This window comes from Microtus ochrogaster, chromosome 1, assembly GCF_000317375.1.
Source record: "Microtus ochrogaster isolate Prairie Vole_2 chromosome 1, MicOch1.0, whole genome shotgun sequence".
Classification (NCBI taxonomy): Eukaryota; Metazoa; Chordata; class Mammalia; order Rodentia; family Cricetidae; genus Microtus; species Microtus ochrogaster.
Genome location: NC_022009.1, coordinates 65,897,350 through 65,903,950, shown reverse-complemented (window position 1 = coordinate 65,903,950; position 6,601 = coordinate 65,897,350).

The window sequence follows — 6,601 nt, the reverse complement described above, 5'->3', positions numbered from 1 at the left end:
AAGAGTCTAACCATATTCAAGAAAATACAATGAGTAAATAATCTCAGAACAGTAAGTCAAAAGAGTCATAACCACAAATTAATAGGAATTAGTAAACCATTGCTTATTGATAACTTTCAATATTAACGATCTTAATTTCCTGATGAAAAGGCCCAGACTAACACATTGAATTAGAAAACAGGACCCATTTTTCTGTTGCATCCAAGAATTACACCTTACCATAAAGGATAAATCAACACAAATGGGTGGACAAAGACATTCCAAGAAAATGGCCCTAGGAAACACACAGGTTGCCATTTTAATGCCTGTCAAAAGATACTTCAGCCAACAACTATCAGAAGAGCTAGAGAAGGACACTACATACTCATTGTGGTGATTTGAATAAGAATGGTCCCCGTAGGCTTATATATTTGAGTCCTCATGGAGTAGTACTATTTGAGAAGGATTAGGAGATGTGGCCTTGGTGCAGAAAGTGTTTCACTGCAGGTGGGTTTTAAGGTTTCAAAAGCCCAAGCAAGCTCAGTCTCTCTCTCTCTCTCTCTCTCTCTCTCTCTCTCTCTCTCTCTCTTTGCCTGTGGGTCAGGATGAGGTGTTCACCCACTTCTCCAGCCCCATGCCTGCTTCCATGCTGCCATGGTCCCCACCATTACGATAATGGACTAAGCCTCTGAAATTTTGAGCATGCACTGAATTAAACACTTTCTCTTAGAAGAGCTGCCTTGGTCATGGTGTCTCTTCACCATGTGACTAAGTCAGTGTTTTATCACAGTAGCAGAAAACTAAGACACTCATCAAAGCACAGTCCACCACCTAGCAACAAAATGATTCCAGATAGCACTCTGCTGTACCCATAGACAAGTGTCTCACTCAGCCACCAGAAGAGAAACTTCTTCCCGCAGGTGGGAAGTAAGACAGAGACTCACAGTCAGGCAGTGTGTGGAGATGGGGAGATTTTGAGACACTCCATGCTAAACAGGATGTCTTCATCAAACACCTCCACTCAGGACTTTGGGAGATTTGTAGAAGAGGAGGTGGGGAGGCTGCAAGAGGCCGATGACACCGAGGAACCAGCGTCTTCCAAACACAACATGATCTCAGAGACTGGCAGCATGCACAGGCCTGCACAGTTTCAAGTCAAAAGGGTCCCAGTGCTGAGAAGAGGAAGTGGACATGAATTCCTATCCTTAACCAAGAGACTTCCCCAGTTGACAACTACTTACAAAGAAAGAACTACTTTTTTTCCAAATGAGTCTCACTAGGCCTATCAACCATCCTTAAGGGTAGATGTCATGCGCAGCAGAAGAGGGCCAGCACAAAGCGAACTCAATGGGACATCTGATTGCTTCTCATCGGTCTTTGGTTTGTATAGTGCAGTTTCTGATAATGAGATTTTATGGTTTGTGTGTAGGTTTCCTGTATTTTTTTCTTTTTGTAAAAATAATTCTGGTTTGTTTTCTTTGTTTGCCTGTTTGTTTTCTAAAGAGAGAGAGAGAAAGGGTATGGCGTTGGGTGGGTGAGGAGATGGGAAGGCTCTAGGTGGAGTTGGGGTAGTGGAAACTGTGAATATGTTGTATAAAAACGTTTATTTTCAATAACATACATTTATATATGTCATTACAGCTTGTAGTACTGCATGACTCTGTCCTGGTTAGTTTTCATTGTCAACTAGACACAACCTAGTTACCCAGGAAGAAGGAACCCAGATGAAAGGGACCTAGATTTCCTCGATCAGAATGTCCATGGCCATGCTGAGCATGTGCGTGAGAAGGCCACATCCACTATAGTTGGTGCCATCCCTAGGCGGGGAGGATCTAGGATGTACAAGAAAGTTAGCAGAGCACGAGTCAGAGAGTAAACCAGAGAGTAAGGCAGCAAGTAGCAGCCCTCCACGGGCTCTGCTTCAGGCTCCTGCCTTGAGCTCCTGCTCTGACTTCTCTCAATAACAGACTTTGACAAAGGAATCCTTTCCTCCCCAGGTTGCCTTTCATAGTGTTTATTATGCAGCATAAAGAAAACTAGGACAGATATTTTCATTTGAAACTGTAGTTTAGATGCATTTACATTACATGTATACATTAAATTCACATTAATTATTTTACTTATTTAAATGGATCATATTTTACTTACTTATTCATTATTGTTGAATTTTTTTCTAATTCCCTGGTAATATGAACAATCTGGCAATGGGCATTTTAATTATCTTTTAAGCTAGCATACAAAGCAATGGGATAATTATAAATTTTCATATATATATATATTATTTTGTTTTGGAATGTTCACTACCCTTCCCCCCAAGTCCCCTATGCTCTCTTCTTACCCTACTTCTTCTAGACTGCTTCTTCTACCAAAGAGTCCTTCTGCTTTCTTGTCATTCATGTGTGTGTGTTTATACATGTATGTGTATGCAATAATACGTTTTGTTTAAATCTAGGGCCCACATAGGAGAGAAAACACAGAATTCTCCTTTTGTCTCCCATTCCTGCCTTCTCTCACAGTCCATTTTGTAGTTGTGTCATACATAAACACATACACTTATATTTTAAGTCTAGCGTTTATATCTGAGAGGAAAAAATGTTGCGCATCTGTCTGTATCTGGTTTATTTCATGTAACAAGATGATCTCTGGTTCTACCCATTTTTCCTGTGTCTGGTGTAGGATTCTTCCTTGTGGTTTAATCAGATTCCAGTGTTGCCAGTTCTTCTGTTGATGGTCATCTAGGCTGGTCCTGTGTCTTGGCAACCGTGGAAACTGCTGCAGCAGATGAAGACACACAGGCATCAGAGGTAGTAAAAAGCATTTGTGAACACCACTTTTTGGCTCCAGGGTTCTTGCCTCAATTTTAGCCTGCTCAGTGGAGGTATCTATAGACTCAGCACAGCTCAACTTCAGTGACTTTGAGGTATTCGTGTCTTGCTGCCTAATCTTGAAATATTGAAAGATTTGTTGCTAAAATTTGGAATGAGACTTGAATGTCCTCTATCAATATTATTTAAATCTGTGTTAGGATACAAAGATAGTGTGATAAGACAGGAAAATGCACACTATTCAGAAAGGAATAAATAAAACTATCATATGTGTATGGCATAATTGTATATGCACAAAATATTAAAAATTATAGAAAAACTTTTGGAATTAATAAGTAAAACTCCAAAGAATGCTGGCTATAAATGCAACATATAAAGTCAATTGTATGTTCACATACTAGCAAAAGCAACTATAGAATGAACTTAAAACATTATATTGTATATAATAAAGTAAAAATCTTCAAGTGCTTTGGAAAGTATACAAGCTCTTTACAAAGAAAATTATTATGCATAATTAAAAGTTTAAAAAATTTTGAGCCGGGCGGTGGTGATGCACGCCTTTAATCCCAGCACTCGGGAGGCAGAGGCAGGTGGATCTCTGTGAGCTCGAGGCCAGCCTGGTCTACAAGAGCTAGTTCCAGAACAGGAACCAAAAGCTACGGAGAAACCCTGCCTCGAAAATCAAAAAAAAAAAAAAAAAAAAAAAAAAAAAAATTTTTGAAAGGTTTATTTTTGTGTTGTGTACACGTGTGTGTGATATGGCGCCCATCTAGTGCCTGCAGAGTACAGAAGAGGATATTAGATCTCCTGAAGCTGGGGGTGCAGGCAGTTCGAAGCTACCCTACACGGCTGCAGGGAACTAAACTGGGCTCCTTGTCTGTATTCTTAACCACGCAGTCATTTCTCCAGGCCCAATTGGGAGATTTCTTTAAAGTTATGAAAAAATATAGTATGGTTAAAAAAACTCAGCTCATAGGTTAAATACTTGATATCCTAGGTTTAAAAACTTAGTATTAAGATGTTGTTTGTTCTCAAACTGGTCCATACACCAACTCAATCCCAATTCACATCTCAGGAATAGAGTGGCACAGGTTTTAGGATTGGAGGATGGTTTGCTTTCATGAAAATAAAGTCCAACAAATCACCTGAAATGAGTCAGTTGGGCTAAGAGCTGAGCCAAGATAGTGGGCACTGAGATCTGGACTTCAACATGGAGGGGAATCCCTGAACAACATGGAGGGAAATTCCTGGAGAATTAAGCTAACTGAACTCGAGAAGCTAGTGTGACGGTGTTTCCTGTGCCCCTTGGTGTACGTGTGTTCACACTAAAACTTCTTCAGACCTCTCAGGCTCCCGAGAGCAGACTCATCTTCTCAGAGGTTCAGACAGCATTGAAAAAGTCACCAAAACCTGGTATTTCTTTTCTTTCTTTTTTTTTTAAAAAGAGGGTCTTTATAGTCATCTTGGCTATCCTGGAGCTCACTATGTAGGCCAGGCTGGCCTGGAACTCACAGAAATCCTCCTGTCTCTGCTTCCCATGTGCTAGGATCAAAGGCATGCACTACTATGTCTGGGTAAATTTTGATAGGCTGAATTTTTTTTTTTGTCACATCCACTTCCAGGAAAATATGTTAACATTTAATGTATGCATATGTTCTTAATATGTTCTTAAGATTTTAGAGATGATAATGCAAATGTAAACAGGAAAATCTCTTCAAAGACGTGACTAGGAAAGGCAGCAAAGAATAAGTACGTGTTGTTTATGGTGAAGGCAGGTACTCCCTGGGGGCAAAGCCATGTCTTGAGTAAGCCAGGCAAGCCCTCTCCCACTAAATGCCAAATGCACGTTATTGAATATCCTTCCCTGTGCTTAAGACGCTTCCACCCTAGCAAACTCTTGGTTTTCTTTCTAACATTCCACTGTGGCTTTGTTTTCCTGAAGAATTCTCCATCCTTATCATTTCATCATGGATTACACTCCCAGACACAACGCAAACTCTGTGTTTGTGACACTTTCTGCCATCCAAATGCTGTTAATACTGTTAATGTCCCGATGGTTATTTTGACTGTTTGTGCTTCTACTTCCTTACCTGTAAAGGAGAGACACTAAAAACAGTATCCATTTTATAGGACTGTGGCAAAGATTAAACAAGCTGTTAAGTGTAGATGCTGGGTTGGGGCCTGGCACACAACTGTACAACATCAGTGAACGCCACGGTTGTTATTAAAGACTATTTATTACATGCCTACTACATGCCAAGGTCCATGCTAAGCTTCGTCAATAGACAGAAGTGAAGAGCAGTGTCCCGTCTTGTCGTTGGGGAGACAGGCTGCAAGCAAATAACTAAACAAGAGAATTTCATGCTTCAAATGTCTATAACGAACATTGGAAGGTAGAGCATTGAGGAGTGTGGGTGTTGGCCACTTTGAGTAGGATGGTTAAGAAAGAGATACTGAGCAGCCAATGAGTTTCGTTACTTACAAAAACATGGGTGATACCGCAGGAACATGGGCAAATTACTTTTACCTGCCCCATTAAAGAAAATGCCTCTCTCTCCCAGCAATCCCTAAGTGCCTATAGATCTTTATGGATGGAATGGGCGAGGCCATGTGAACCCCTCTCCACTTCTGACGGAATGTTGACAGGCCCCTATCTCACGCAGGTAATCGCAATTGCCGAGAATTCAGGAGTCTAATCACAGCAATAGAAACACTAAGACAATGGTATATGTGTATGTGGTATATATATGTGTGTGTGTGTATGATGCATATATGTAATGTATGCACGTATGTATAGGTTGTGGTATATGGTATATGTGTTGTGTTAGTTAGGGTCTCATTGCTGTGATGAAACACAATGACCATAAAACAACTTGAGGAGGAAAGGGTTCATTTGGCTTACACTTCCACATTGTAGCCTATCATTGAAGAAAGTCAGGACAGGAACTCAAGCAAGGCAGGAACCTGAAAGCAGGAGATAATGCAGAGGCCATGGGGTGGGATGCTGCTTACTGGCTTGCTCTTCATGGCTTGCTCAGGCTGCTTTCGTATAGAACCTGGGACCACCAGCCCAGGGATAGGACCACCGAGCATGGGCTGGGCCGTCTCCCATCAATCACTAAGTAAGAAAAATGTCCTTTAGACTTTTGTATAGCCTGATCTTATGTAGGTGTTTTTCAATTAATGTTCCCTCCTCTCATATCACTTTAGCTTGTTGACAAAAGAAAACAAAACTATCAACATGTGTGTATGTGGGCTAGTGGTGTGTATGTACGTGTGTGTACACATGTGTATGTGTGTGTATGTGATTTTTGCAGTGTATGTATGTATGGTGCGTGTGTTTGTGGTATGTGTTTAGTGCATGCATGTGTATGTGTGTGTGGTATGTATGAAAGTGTTAGTGTGTATACCGGAAGTCAATAACAGGCCATTACTCCGTCATCCTCTGCCTATTTTTTGAGACAGGGTCTCCCTGCTCAGTGCAGCTGTTAGGCTAGGGTGACTGTGAGCTCTGGGGATCTATCTCCACCTCCTCGATGCTGGGTTACAGATGGCCACTGCTACCCTGGGGATCCAAACCCAGTTCTAAGTTTACAAAGCAAGCCCTTTCCACACTGAGCCATCTTCCCAGTCCAGGCCCCACTCCTACCACTACACTCATCTTCCTCACACTGAGCCTTTATCCTTCAGTCTTTTAGAATATTTGTAGTCGAAATGGAATCATGCCTTTGGGATTTTGCTCCAGTTCTATCCAGTTTATGTCATAAGTGTTCTTAGTTGCTATTGTTATTTCTATT